The sequence below is a fragment of the Bombina bombina genome, chromosome 2 (assembly GCF_027579735.1).
Source record: "Bombina bombina isolate aBomBom1 chromosome 2, aBomBom1.pri, whole genome shotgun sequence".
NCBI classification, from domain to species: domain Eukaryota; kingdom Metazoa; phylum Chordata; class Amphibia; order Anura; family Bombinatoridae; genus Bombina; species Bombina bombina.
The window spans coordinates 1,052,528,589-1,052,544,965 of NC_069500.1; positions in this window are offsets into that span (position 1 = coordinate 1,052,528,589).

The following is a 16,377-nucleotide window of genomic DNA, read 5'->3' on the forward strand; positions in this document are numbered from 1 at the left end:
CCTAACATCGCCGCCACCTACCTACATTTATTAACCCCTAATCTGCTGCCCTATTGTCGCCGCCACTATACTAAATTTATTAACCCCTAAACCTAAGTCTAACCCTAACACCCCCTAACTTTAATATAATTAAAATAAATCTAAATAAAACCTGCTATCGTTACCTAAATAATTCCTATTTAAAACTAAATACTTACCTTTAAAATAAACCCTAAGCTAGCTACAATTTAACTAATAGTTATATTGTAGCTAGTTTAGGGTTTATTTTTATTTTACAGGCAAGTTTGTATTTATTTTAACTAGGTAGAATAGTTAGTAAATAGTTATTAACTATTTACTAACTACCTAGCTAAAATAAACACAAATCGAACTGTAAAATAAAACCTACCCTGTCTTACACTAACACCTAACATTACACTACAATTAAATACATTACATTAATTAAATACAATTACCTAAGTTACACAAAATAAACATTTTTTTATCAGATATTTAAACTAATTACACCTAATCTAATAGCCCTATCAAAATAAAAAAGCCCCCCCAAAATAAAAAACCCTAACCTAAACGAAACTACCAATAGCCCTTAAAAGGGCATTTTGCGGGGCATTGCCCCAAAGAAATCAGCTCTTTTACCTGTAAAAAAAAAAAAAATACAAACAACCCCCCAACAGTAAAACCCACCACCTACACAACCAACCCTACCAAATAAAATCTTAACTAATAAAACCTAAGCTCCCATTGCCCTGAAAAGGGCATTTGTATGTGCATTGCCCTTAAAAGGGCATTTAGCTATTTTTCAGCCCAAAAGACCTAATCTAAAGATAAAATCCACCCAAAAAACCCTTAAAAAACCTAACACTAACCCCCGAAGATCCACTTACAGTTTTGAAGACCGGACATCCATCCTCAACGAAGCCGGGAGAAGTTTTCATCCAAGCGGCAAGAAGTTCTCAACAAAACCAGGAGAAATCTTCATCCAAGCCGGCAGAAGTGGTCCTCCAGACAGGCAGAAGTCTTCATCCAGATGGCATCTTCTATCTTCATCCATCCGGCATGGAGCTACTCCATCTTCAAGACATCCGGCGCGGAGCATCCTCTTCTTCCGATGACTAACGACGAATGAAGGTTCCTTTAAATGACGTCATCCAAGATGGCGTCCCTTTAACTCTGATGGGCTGATAGAATTCTATCAGACAATCAGAATTAAAGGTGAAAAAATTATTTTGCCAATAGGATTGAGCTTGTATTCTATTGGCATTCTATTGGCTGTTCATCTATTGAGACTGTTCATCTGTGAGAGTGTAAATGGGGGCATATTGTGCATGGTATTAACTATTGCTCATTACACTATGGATGTCTGAATACCTTTAATATCAGCCCGCTCTCTCATTTCCTCATGTGGATACCCCACACTAGGCATTTAAGAATTGGATGTTTGCAGGATTGCTGAATGTGGTTATGTGCTCCAGACTGGCCTAACTAATTCATGTTTCATCTCGATTGGTGACTGCTTTGCATTTATTACTGTTGTGCCACCTCATTAACCTAAAATTGCTACTAATCATCATTCATATTCATCATAATTGATGGTTTCATCTTTCATTTCATCTAATTTCACATGTGGATTTACAATTGCTGTTATTTCATATTTGTGATTCATACTGCTTTGTACCTGGACTTTATTGCCGGCTTAGTTCTTGTTTTGGAGCTGAATGAGGGGCCCATGTGTTTGTTTGTCTGTCTGTTCCATGTATGTCTTTCTGTTATGTGTTATTTATGATGGTTTTCTTTTGTTCTGCTTTATAACTTTGATTAAATTTGCAAATATATGAAATTTAATATTGGTATGTTTGTTGGTTATTTAGGTGATTGCTTTTTCTCTTGGTCTTTTTGGTTATACCTTACCTTACACCGGTATAACCTCTCCTCTTTTTATTGTTTTTTAATATGTTTGTTATAGTGGTGGCGATGTCCGGAGCTGCAGATTAGGGTTAATAATTTTAGTATAGTGTTTGCGATGCGGGAGGGCCTCAGTTTAGGGGTTAATATGTAGTTTATGGGTGTTAGTGTACTTTTTAACACTTTAGTTATGAGTTTTATGTTACGGCTTTGTAGCGTAAAACTCTTAACTATTGACTTTAGATTGTGTTATAAATCTTGCTGGATAGGCTGTACCGCTCACTTTTTGGCCTCCCAGAAAAAGCTTGTAATATTGGCGCTATTGAAGTCCCATTGAAAAAAGACTATACGCAAATTGCATAAGTTAATTTGCGTTAAGGCCAAAAAAGTGTGCGGTGCCCCTAAATCTGCAAGACTCGTAATACCAGCGGCCTTAACGCTGCTTTTCACTCATACTGCAAAACTCTTAATCTAGCCGAATATAAAGTAAAACAAAAACTGCAAAGATACAGTGCAATTGTGGAAACGTGTTCAGTATGTTTCTTTTATTTTTCTGTCCATTTCCAGATTGTGCCATAAACAGTAACACATTATATAATATGACATAAAGATAATTATACATATTCTCTGTGAGATAGATTACTGATTGGTCTTATTGGACAATAATACATCAATAAATAGTGGGGGGCTTACATACCTGAATATAGGTCTTCTGTAATGTATAGATTTTAGGAAGATTATTAGGTTTGTTATAAGAGTGAGTAATTGCTTTAAATATTCCAAAATATTGTCCCAAAAAAATATTACCCATTCAGTCAATGTTGGAGAGTTGTTTTTCCCCCCAGTATCTGGGTAATAATCATTTGGCAGAGTTAATTAATATTGTGTGGCCCGTAGTTTGCATGGTAATCATATTTTTTAAGAGGAATATAAAATGTTTTTGGGTAATCTCATAATTAAATAGCTTCTCTATTATGTTATGAATTGTACTCCAGAACGGTTATTGTATAATTTGGCATTCCCACCATAAGTGTAGTAAAGTGCCTTTCATGCTGCATCCTCGCCAACATCTGTCCTACACCGAAGGGTTTATATAATGTAATCTTGTGGGTTTAAGGTACCAGCAGGAGAGTAATTTAATGTTTGTTTCTAAGGTAAATACTGAGATTGAACTTTTATTTGTTGAGGTGAGTATTTGTATTTTTTCCTTCAGTGTCAGAGTGAGTTTGAGGTCATGTTCCCATTTTGTGATTTAGGGATGGTCTGTGTTTGATTCCAAATCTAATAGGAGCTTGTAAAATAATGATAAGAAAAGTTTGGCTGGTGTTCCTGAATTACAGATTTGTTCAAATATGGTTAAAGGGCAAAATAAATTGTCCTTGTGTTTGTGTGTGCTTATATAATTCCTCACTTGGAAGTAGGATAACCAATGTATGAGAGGGTGGTCAATTTCTTCTTTGAAGGTTGTGAAGTGTTTTAGTGTACAATTGGTAAAATTTGGATGTTGCTGGTAGAGTTTAAAGATGTGTTGGGAGTAGATAATCTGTCAAAGAGAATGTTTGGATTTTCTAGTAAAGGCGTTATTGGTGAAGGTATGGTTGAGATTTTTGGGCATTTGTCTCATATTTGCAACATTGCCGAAATGAGGGGGTTGTCTTTTTATGTGTCCATATATATTTATGTATTTATATGTGTATATATGGTGTTCATATATATTTTTATGTGAATATGTGTATACACATTTAAAACATATTTATGCAATATTCCTTTTTAATAAAGGTTTTAACTATATATTTACTGCAAATATTTCATATTCCAATTTTCTTCATATAGCTGAATATGTTCTATGTATATATATATACCTATATCTATAACTATATATAATCATCTATATATATACACATATAAGTATAGATATATATTGTACCAAAATACCATCAGATATAAGTAAAAACATTTATTTATGAATAAATAGAACATATTATGTTATGTAAAGAACATTAGAATATAATAATATTTTCATGTCGGGTTAGCACAACTGAAAATATGCGATTGTGTTTGCGCGATAGTGGGGTGTTAGTTTTTTTCACTTTTTTTCTTCACTGACTTCTATGGGGGAATACATGAATGCGCACACAATATTCTAACTTCTGATTTTTGCGCTATCTGAATTAGAGCTGGAGCAAAAACAGTTTACTGTTCAGTATGTTTCAGCACTAAGAATTATACAAGAATTGAACAAGATTTGAAAAAGGCTTGAGGCAAGCTAAATATTTTAATTTCAAAAACAATCTTTTGCACTTTGTGCTGCCTCAATGGGCATAGAATATTACATAGCCTCTGTTAATATTCTTGTTGTTATAGTTAAGAAATTATATATTTTTATGCCATTTTTTCTCAAGGCTTCTCTATGTTTATTCTGTACTGCCATCTAGTGACGCTTTTTGGTAATGCTCCTGTTTTCTAGAATATCTTACCTCTTACCTTTTATGCATTTCCTTTTTGTGTATTGCTCCGCCCTTGTAGTTTGATGATGTTTTCCTGTGTCATGGCTGCAAATAACAGGCCTCATATAACAAGCACTCATGTTAATACATTGCAAGCTACGATCAGTATCAACTTTTGACCGCTTAAATACTGTAACCATTCATTCATCTGCTGTATTTTATTATCTGCTGTAACCTGATATTCAGAATAAAGCAACTTTGTGGATGGAGAAGGTGTTGGTGAGTTCAGCTATCTGACAAGGATGGTCTGCAGTGATTGTATCTTCTTATACAGGCCAGGCATAGAGGTCTCAGCAAGGGATAGATTATTATTACAACTATCTGAGTCTGAATACACTTAATATTATGCTATGTTTTCAGGACTGCTTTTCCTTTTAACAGTCTCATGCCTATTCCACAGACATGCTCACATGCTCATACCTTATCTTTCTCCACATGCAGTTTTTATAGGCCCCTCTCTCCTTTCCTCTCCTTTCTTTAGCTCTCACAAACTACTTTCTATTATAAAATATATGTCATTAAACTACACCACCTCACAGAAATAGCCCCACTGCTATAAATCAAATTCTCACCTAGAGGGCGGAGCGAGCGGCTAACTGCAATGGCCGCAGTCTGTTAAAGCTCAGAGTACAAGCCGGGCATTTCCACAGCCTATAGAGAGCACAGTCTCGAAAATTTAGCATCCAACTCCAGGAACTGAGCACAGTATTACACCGATCTCATCCTGAGGTCAGAGAGGTGCCTAACGAGAAGAACCGACTGCGCTGCAGGGGAGCTGAGCTGCCGGAGCTGCGGCCTATAACGGACCTCGCCGCACTTTACCGCAAAAACAAGGCACAGAGGTAAATGGTTCTTAGCGCATTTGAAGGCGCTCTGTGGCAACTACCAACCATCCACTGCTGTTACTATAAGTGCAAAGCAAACAGCGTGGCAGCATTAGCAATAGGCTCTCCCCCCTTACAGCAACGAGCAGCAGTTAACCGGTCAGGGCCACAAGCACAGATATAACTTACAGCCCTTTAACCAGATGATTTGCAGATTGTAATATAGCAGTGTACCCACAAGAATTAAGTCTACTTAGGCTCTACCTAAGGATATCATACTTGGCCTCCCTGATCACCAAAATAGAGGCAGAATACAGTTCCAAACTACTACAATTAAATATGTGATGCACTCTCTTTTACTTAAGCAACATGGCGCCCCCACACTAGTGACATTGACTTTTTAAAGACTACTGCTCCCAGCACAAAAAAAAAAGGGGGAAAAAAAGAAAAGAAAAAAAAAAAGGGAAATTAGCAGGTCCTTTCTATTCAGCAGACTAAAGATCTTTCACTGACTTTTGCAGGTTTAAGAGCAGTGCTCAGAAAACACAGCTGCAGCCCCTAGCAAGCACACTGAGGAACATTATAAAGCTATCTGCGGCTATTTTTGTGCAAAATCTTTGCTGTATACATACTTGTGCCCCCTCTCCTTTTCCCATCACTTTGAAAGGTGACGGGTCATACCCCACTTGCCCTTGCCCGTGATCGCCCTGTGAGGGCAACTTCCCCTGGGGGCACAGTATTAGTATTAATGTGCAGAGCTCTACAGGCCTGCTCAGGGTCACTGCACTAGTTACAATTCCCGGCAACATACACGATAACCAGCACCTACTTACTACAATGTCACAGAGCAAAAACCCCCGTCTGGATAAATCACAAAAAGCGCCACAGCCCAGACAGGGAGCGGTTCATGCATTTTTCAAGCAAGCAGACCAGAATCTCCACACATTCATCTTGAAGAGGAGCAAGAGGATTTATCAAATGAAGCCAGCTGTCCATCTCCTCCGGCCCAGGCACACAGAGACGATACTCCAATTACATATAAAGCTATAGAAGCGCTGATTGAATAGGTCAAGTCCTGTATAAAGGATGAATGCGCAGACCTAAAGAGAGAGATAAATGACCTGGGCCGTAGAGTAGACTCTTTAGAGGAACATGAGTTTGTGGCATCACAAAAAATAGCAAATCTTTCAACTAACCACACTTGACAACAACAACGTATAACTGAGCTGGAAGATAAAATCGACGACTTAGAAAATCGCTCCAGGCGAGGAAATCTTCGCTTTAGAGGAGTACCGGAAACAGTCTTGAATAGTGAAATACAAGAATACCTGCAAGCCTTGTTCACTGAGATTCTAGAAGACAACACAGAAGACAACAATGTAATTCCATTAGACAGAGCACATAGGGCTCTCTGACCGAAGCCTGCGGACGATGCCCCACCTAGGGACATCATAGTTCATTTTCAGAACTATAGACAAAAAGAGGAGATCTACAATATAACTAGGAAAAGACAAGCAATAAACTTCCAGGGACATAAAATCCAGGTCTACCAAGATCTATCTTTAAGAACTCTACAGCAAAGAAGAGATTTCCAGGTTCTCACCTCGCATTTGCGCTCACTACATATTCCCTACAGATGGGGCTTCCCTACGTCAGTGATAACCATGAAAAATGGCAAGAAGATGGAGTGCACTTCTTTATCGGATATGGATAAATTCTGCAATATGATGAACATTCCACAACCTGACAAGGGAGCAAAACGACCAGACTAGCCCTAAACTGCAGAGAAGGCCAGGGCCAGACATCTCATCCAAGCAAAACAAACGCAAGCAAGTCCCCCAACCAAGTATGTATAGAACAGACGCTAACTCTCCTGGATGAGTAACTATGACTACTCAATTTACTTTATACTATGTTTCTTTTGCTTACAGGTTGTTTTCTGTAATTATTGTATGTTACCCTCTGCTAGATGTCTACCTACCGGTTGACATGTGGATAAACGTGATACAAAGAAGAACTTTTCACAGTGTTATAAGACCCAAAAATATCTTCAGTCTGCTAAGTAGCTGATGTTTTAGCTTAAAGTTCAAATATGTTCTCATAGATACCTCCCTTTTATATATATTGTTGATGCTTTATGTGCTGTCTAGATACCTCATAACTCTGCTTAAGATAGTGTATTAATCGGACAAAACAGGACGCTAGTCATAATACACGGTACAGTCATTAACTTAGACAGCTTACGCTACACATTCATTTATAACCTTGTCCTACCAAAACATACTAACCTAGATCCGAACCCTACCGCACTAACACATAGTACAGTAACTACCATAAATAGTTAGTATTACCAAATCGCCCACAGCTTCAATCGAACACTACCAACTACTCTGAGGTCTAACCCTCCAACACTACTATTACCAAAATACTTACCTTAGACGCTGCCTATTCAGTGACGGAGGTACTACAACAGATTGTTTATTTAGCCAATGACTACGTAAATACCTGTGAACACAACTAACCTCACCTGTCCGAGACTAGGTCTTAGTTCCCCCTCACATAATGAAGGTGACTTGTGCGGACACTCCAGGGTTTACATAATATAAGTTAATATATGTCATTTGATTGTACTTGTTTATCCTAGATCTAAAAAGCCATATATGACAGCATTATAGGGCATTGAAACTGTTTAATGTTAATGTTAACAAAATGTTAAAGTTATGTTGCTATTGATGAATGTATGTAACAGCTACTCTATTACATGACTCTTCCTTCTCTCCTCCTATTTCCTTCTCCTTTCCCTGCTAATTTTGATCTAGCAAGATGATATAGTACTAGTTAATTAAAGAGATGATGATAAACTCTCTAGCACTTTAGTGCTGCCCTTTCACCCCAGAAGACGAGATTGTATTTCTATATACATATTTGCCATGTAGAATATATTCACCTAAATGCCCGGCTTGTATGAAAGCTCTTCAGTCTTTCATCGACACTCAGTCCAGGTTATTGCGGTTCTCGAACTGACGAGGTTACTGTACTGGGAAAGATTTGAGCAGATATCCCTCCCCTTTCTACTATTTACATCTGACTGATACTGATTTTTTATTTTTTACTTTTTATTTTTTTCTCTCAATATTCCTATTCTCTCTTACCTTCCCTTTCTCTTCCTATTGTTCCCCTACGTCTATTTAAACTAGTATCCCACTCACCTCTCTCTGGCTCTTCCGCATAACCTATATAAACTCTCTAATAAGCAATGACTCCCACATCTCCTCCAGCGACAGGTACACTCCACATAGCGACCCAAAATGTCAAGGGCTTTCTTTCGGCAGAGAAACGCTCTATAGCTTACCACGATTTCTATAAAAAGAAAATAGATATTATCATGATACAGGAAACTCATTTTAGAAAGCACAATGAGCTGGTACTGTCTACGAGATACTATGATACACACTTCTGCAGCTCAGGCCCCCATCGGAAAAATGGTGTAAGCATATCCTTTAGGCGTAATACCCCCTTCAAACTACTACACAAGCACAAGAATTCTAATTTTGGTTGGTTTATATTATGGCAGCCCGGTCACTTTGGCCAATATCTATGCCCCAAACAGACCCCCTCCCCATTTTTTCAAATCTCTAATTAACACAATATTAGACATTGCTAAGGGCCCTATTATTCTAGGAGGGGATCTTAACTTCCCTATGACTCCAACATTAGACACCTCTACCGGGAAGTCATACCTGCGCAATGGTACCCTAAGAAACAATTGTGCAGCTCTTCATTCTGCAAATCTCTTTGACACCTGGCGAATAGTGAACGTCAACAAAAAAGACTTCACCTTCTTTTCTCACCCGCAACACTCCTATTCCAGACTGGACTACATCTTATGTAGTCAGACACTTCTATCACAACTTTTACAATCCAAAATATCTCATACCTCTTGGTCTGACCATAGCATGGTGTCCACTACGTTTAATTGGTCTAGCAAGCCCAGTAACACATTTCACTGGAGACTTAATGACACTATTCTCACTAATCAAACCACAGTAGAGGAAATTAAAAAACACACAATTGAATTATTTTCCCTAAATAAACCAGAGGACACGACACTTGCAAACAACTGGGATGCTTATAAGTGCTATATCCGGGGGGTATTGATAAAATATAATGCCATACAACGAAGACTACTAACAAACCACTTCAATTTATTGACAAGTGACCTGGCTACACAAGAGGCCCTTCACAAAGCAGATCCTACTTCCACAGCCAAGCTCTCTAATCTTACTGAAGCAAGAGAAAATCTAAATAAATTCCTCATCCAAAAAGCTCATATGAGAGCCTTAACTACTAAAGCAAAGTTTTTTACAGAAAGCAATAAGGCGGGCCGCCTCCTAGCCAGGTCGCTTAAAAAACAAAGATACTCTACATTTATTAGGTCTCTCACCCAAACCTCAGGTAACACTACATCCAAAAATGAAGAGATTAGCAATTCATTCACATCATACTACACCAAGTTATATAACCTAGATAGTGCCACCTCTCCCGAACAAATAGACAACATAGCAACATATCTAGCAACTGTAGAAACTCCCGCTATTACAGAAGAAGACAAACAGTTTTTAGACTCTCCTATAACTCTACGAGACATTAATCTTGTAATTAAGGCATTACCTAACGGCAAGTCACCTGGTCCGGATGGGCTTACAGCAAAATTTTTCCAATTATTTCACGAACAGATCAGCCCACATTTACATTCTCTTTTCACCAACATTGACCAAGGCAATACTCTCCCAGCATCTCTACTAGACCCATTAATTACTGTTGTTCCAAAACCTGGGAAAGCCAAAGACCTTGTAGGCAATTATAGACTGATATCGCTTATAAATGTAGATATGAAAATATATGCAAAAATTCTAGCAAATCGTATTAATACAATCTTACCTACGGTTATCCATACGGACCAGATGGGCTTCATTAGAGGCCGAGAGGCTAAGGACAACACTACAAGACTATTACACTCCCTTCATCATGCTCACGATAATCACACCCCAATGGCCCTGCTATCCACCGATGCTGAGAAGGCCTTTGACAGGGTGAACTGGCAATTTATGTGGAGCGCCCTGTCAAAATTTGGCTTCTCTGACAAATTCATTGCTAGAATTCAGGCCCTTTATAATAAACCCAGTGTAAAGGTCAAAGTAAATGGTATGATATCTCAACCCTTCCCCATCTCTAATGGTACACGCCAAGGGTGCCCACTCTCACCATTACTGTTCGCTCTTACAGTGGAAATCCTGGCGATACAAATTAGGCAGAATCCGAATATTCAAGGCTTAGAGTTTGGAGCGATCACCCAGAAATGTCTCCTATTTGCAGATGACATAATTCTCACCATAAGCTCCCCAAAGACCACACTCCGGCCTAGATTTGGAGTTTGGCGGTAAAAGGGCTGTTAACGCTCCGCGGGCTTTTTTCTGGCCGCACCATAAATTTAACTCTGGCATCGAGAGTTCAAACAAATGCTGCGTTAGGCTCCAAAAAAGGAGCGTAGAGCATTTTTACCGCAAATGCAACTCTCGATACCAGAGTTGCTTACGGACGCGGCCGGCCTCAAAAACGTGCTCGTGCACGATTCTCCCATAGGAAACAATGGGGCTGTTTGAGCTGAAAAAAAAACTAACACCTGCAAAAAAGCCGCGTTCAGCTCCTAACGCAGCCCCATTGTTTCCTATGGGGAAACACTTCCTACGTCTGCACCTAACACTCTAACATGTACCCCGAGTCTAAACACCCCTAACCTTACACTTATTAACCCCTAATCTGCCGCCCCCGCTATCGCTGACACCTGCATATTTTTTTTAACCCCTAATCTGCCGCTCCGTAAACCGCCGCAACCTACGTTATCCCTATGTACCCCTAATCTGCTGCCCTAACATCGCCGACCCCTATATTATATTTATTAACCCCTAATCTGCCCCCCACAACGTCGCCGACACCTGCCTACACTTATTGACCATTAATCTGCCGAGCGGACCTGAGCGCTACTATAATAAAGTTATTAACCCCTAATCCGCCTCACTAACCCTATCATAAATAGTATTAACCCCTAATCTGCCCTCCCTAACATCGCCGACACCTACCTTCAATTATTAACCCCTAATCTGCCGAGCGGACCTCACCGCTACTATAATAAATGTATTAACCCCTAAAGCTAAGTCTAACCCTAATACTAACACCCCCCTAAGTTAAATATAATTTACATCTAACTAAATAAATTAACTCTTATTAAATAAATGATTCCTATTTAAAGCTAAATACTTACCTGTAAAATAAATCCTAATATAGCTACAATATAAATTATAATTATATTATAGCTATTTTAGGATTAATATTTATTTTACAGGTAACTTTGTATTTATTTTAACCAGGTACAATAGCTATTAAATAGTTAAGAACTATTTAATAGTTACCTAGTTAAAATAATAACAAATTTACCTGTAAAATAAATCCTAACCTAAGATATAATTAAACCTAACACTACCCTATCAATAAATTAATTAAATAAACTACCTACAATTACCTACAATTAACCTAACACTACACTATCAATAAATTAATTAAATACAATTGCTACAAATAAATACAATTAAATAAACTAGCTAAAGTACAAAAAATAAAAAAGAACTAAGTTACAAAAAATAATAAAATATTTACAAACATAAGAAAAATATTACAACAATTTTAAACTAATTACACCTACTCTAAGCCCCCTAATAAAATAACAAAGCCCCCCAAAATAAAAAATTCCCTACCCTATTCTAAATTAAAAAAGTTACAAGCTCTTTTACCTTACCAGCCCTGAACAGGGCCCTTTGCGGGGCATGCCCCAAGAATTTCAGCTCTTTTGCCTGTAAAAAAAAACATACCATACCCCCCCCAACATTACAACCCACCACCCACATACCCCTAATCTAACCCAAACCCCCCTTAAATAAACCTAACACTAAGCTCCTGAAGATCTTCCTACCTTGTCTTCACCATACCAGGTTCACCGATCCGTCCTGGCTCCAACATCTTCATCCAACCCAAGCGGGGGTTGGCGATCCATCATCCGGTGCTGAAGAGGTCCAGAAGAGGCTCCAAGAAGAGGACATCCGGACCGGCAAACATCTTCTCCAAGCGGCATCTTCAATCTTCTTCCATCCGGTGCGGAGCAGGTCCATCTTGAAGCAGGCGACGCGGATCCATCCTCTTCTTCCGTTGTCTCCCGACGAATGACGGTTCCTTTAAGGGACGTCATCCAAGATGGTGTCCCTCGAATTCCGATTGGCTGATAGGATCAGCCAATCGGAATTAAGGTAGGAATTTTCTGATTGGCTGATGGAATCAGCCAATCAGAATCAAGTTCAATCCGATTGGCTGATCCAATCAGCCAATCAGATTGAGCTCGCATTCTATTGGCTGTTCCGATCAGCCAATAGAATGCGAGCTCAATCTGATTGGCTGATTGGATCAGCCAATCGGATTGAACTTGATTCTGATTGGCTGATTCCATCAGCCAATCAGAAAATTCCTACCTTAATTCCGATTGGCTGATAGAATCCTATCAGCCAATCGGAATTCGAGGGACGCCATCTTGGATGACGTCCCTTAAAGGAACCGTCATTCGTCGGGAGACAACGGAAGAAGAGGATGGATCCGCGTCGCCTGCTTCAAGATGGACCCGCTCCGCACCGGATGGAAGAAGATTGAAGATGCCGCTTGGAGAAGATGTTTGCCGGTCCGGATGTCCTCTTCTTGCCGGATAGGAGGAAGACTTTGGAGCCTCTTCTGGACCTCTTCAGCACCGGATGATGGATCGCCAACCCCCGCTTGGGTTGGATGAAGATGTTGGAGCCAGGACGGATCGGTGAACCTGGTATGGTGAAGACAAGGTAGGAAGATCTTCAGGGGCTTAGTGTTAGGTTTATTTAAGGGGGGTTTGGGTTAGATTAGGGGTATGTGGGTGGTGGGTTGTAATGTTGGGGGGGGTATGGTATGTTTTTTTTTACAGGCAAAAGAGCTGAAATTCTTGGGGCATGCCCCGCAAAGGGCCCTGTTCAGGGCTGGTAAGGTAAAAGAGCTTGTAACTTTTTAATTTAGAATAGGGTAGGGAATTTTTTATTTTGGGGGGCTTTGTTATTTTATTAGGGGGCTTAGAGTTGGTGTAATTAGTTTAAAATTGTTGTAATATTTTTCTTATGTTTGTAAATATTTTATTATTTTTTGTAACTTAGTTATTTTTTATTTTTTGTACTTTAGCTAGTTTATTTAATTTTATTTATTTGTAGCAATTGTATTTAATTAATTTATTGATAGTGTAGTGTTAGGTTAATTGTAGGTAATTGTAGGTAGTTTATTTAATTAATTTATTGATAGGGTAGTGTTAGGTTTAATTATATCTTAGGTTAGGATTTATTTTACAGGTAAATTTGTTATTATTTTAACTAGGTAGCTATTAAATAGTTCTTAACTATTTAATAGCTATTGTACCTGGTTAAAATAAATACAAAGTTACCTGTAAAATAAATATTAAACCTAAAATAGCTACAATATAATTATAATTTATATTGTAGCTATATTAGGGTTTATTTTACAGGTAAGTATTTAGCTTTAAATAGGAATAAGTTATTTAATAAGAGTTAATTTATTTCGTTAGATGTAAATTATATTTAACTTAGGGGGGTGTTAGTGTTAGGGTTAGACTTAGCTTTAGGGGTTAATCAATTTATTAGAATAGCGGTGAGCTCCGGTCGTCAGATTAGGGGTTAATAATTGAAGTTAGGTGTCGGCGATGTTAGGGAGGGCAGATTAGGGGTTAATACTATTTATGATAGGGTTAGTGAGGCGGGTTAGGGGTTAATAACTTTATTATAGTAGCGCTCAGGTCCGCTCGGCAGATTAGGGGTTAATAAGTGTAGGCAGGTGTCGGCGACGTAGAGGGGGGCAGATTAGGGGTTAATAAATATAATATAGGGGTCGGCGGTGTAAGGGGTAGCAGATTAGGGGTACATAGGGATAACGTAGGTGGCGGCGCTTTGCGGTCGGAAGATTAGGGGTTAATTATTTTAAGTAGCTGGCGGCGACGTTGTGGGGGGCAGGTTAGGGGTTAATAAATGTAATACAGGGGTCGGCGGGGTTAGGGGCAGCAGATTAGGGGTACATAAGTATAACGTAGGTGGGCGGTCGGCAGATTAGGGGTTAAAATTTTAAATCGAGTGGCGGCGATGTGGGGGGAGCTCGGTTTAGGGGTACATAGGTAGTTTATGGGTGTTAGTGTACTTTAGGGTACAGTAGTTAAGAGCTTTATGAACCGGCGTTAGCCCAGAAAGCTCTTAACTCCTGCTATTTTCAGGCGGCTGGAATTTTGTCGTTAGAGCTCTAACGCTCACTTCAGAAACGACTCTAAATACCGGCGTTAGAAAGATCCCATTGAAAAGATAGGATACGCAAATGGCGTAGGGGGATCTGCGGTATGGAAAAGTCGCGGCTGAAAAGTGAGCGTTAGACCCTTTAATCACTGACTCCAAATACCAGCGGGCGGCCCAAAACCAGCGTTAGGAGCCTCTAACGCTGGTTTTGACGGCTACCGCCGAACTCCAAATCTAGGCCTCCCTGCGCTAGTTGAGACATTGGAAAACTATAAGCAGGTTTCCAACTTCTCAGTTAATAAGGAGAAATCTGGGCTGATGTTGATTAACTTGACATCCCAAGACACCGAAAACTTAACACAGCACTCAAAATTTACCATCACAAATAAGCTTAAATACCTAGGTTTGGCGATTCCTAAAGATATTTCCAAACTATTCTCAGATAATTATATATCTCTCCAGTCGACTATTTCAAGCCTATTAGAACACTGGCACAAGCAGGGACATCTCACATGGTCTGGAAGGATTAATACAGTAAAAATGATGGTCATTCCCAAGTATCTATACCTTTTTCAGACCCTACCGATGGCACTGCCTAAATCCTACCTTAAAACACAGCAAAAACTACTTAACTCTTTCGTGTGGTCCTATAAACGTCCCAGGATTGCCCAGCAAACCCTATATCTTAGTAAGGAGGATGGAGGTCTCAATCTTCCCAATATAGCTAACTATTACAGAGCAGTACACTTGACCAGGATAGTTCTGTGGAATCACTCACCCCCTTCGAAACTATGGATACAGATGGAAAGCCATCTGACTCAAGTTAAAAATCTGAGGGATATCCCCTGGCTTCCTAAGAATTCCAGACCTCACATGCTTCAACGCAATATATATGTTAAAACTACACTCAAGGTATGGGACAATGCCGTCGCTCTTATAAAGGGAGTGTCCACTACCATGTCTCCTATGACTCCATTGCTTCACAATCATTTGATCTTGAAGCATAGTACCTTTACCCATACTACTGCAAATAAGCCCCTGCAAAATCTCCCGGTATATCTGATTACAGATGCCCACGGAGTTAAAGACAGGACTATGCTTGAGGAAGAACTGCGTTCCCCCTTTCATAGTTGGTATACATACCTACAAATCCGACATTCCATACATAGCAGTCCCCACAAGAGCACGTTACTCCGCCCATTATCTCCATTCGAACAGATATGTGCTAGTCCACATATTCAAAAAGCAGACTTATCCATGATTTATAAAATTCTCAGGGGCTCCTTTCCAGAGCACCGGCCCTCATACTTGAGGAGATGGACAGAGGAATTGGGTTGCTACTTAACTGACGAGGATTTGAAAAGATGTTTCCACCTCACCCACTCCTCCTCCACCTTGTTAATGTTATTCGAGGCTAACTACAAAATCATCGCAAGATGGTATCTAACACCGCAGCGACTCCGAACTATATACCCCACAGCCTCCCCCGGCTGCTGGAGGAGATGTGGAGAGGAAGGCACAATGACCCATATATAGTGGTCTTGCCCTTTGCTGAATGAGTTTTGGAAACGGATCGAGAGCACCATGAACAAAATCTTAGGCACAGACATTTCCCTAGACCCACAAATTATCCTCCTCAATCACATTCCACATCTTACTTGTATCTACCGTAATAAATTACTGCTCCTGATGCTGACCTGTGCTAGGAGATTGATCCCCAGGTTGTGGAAGACA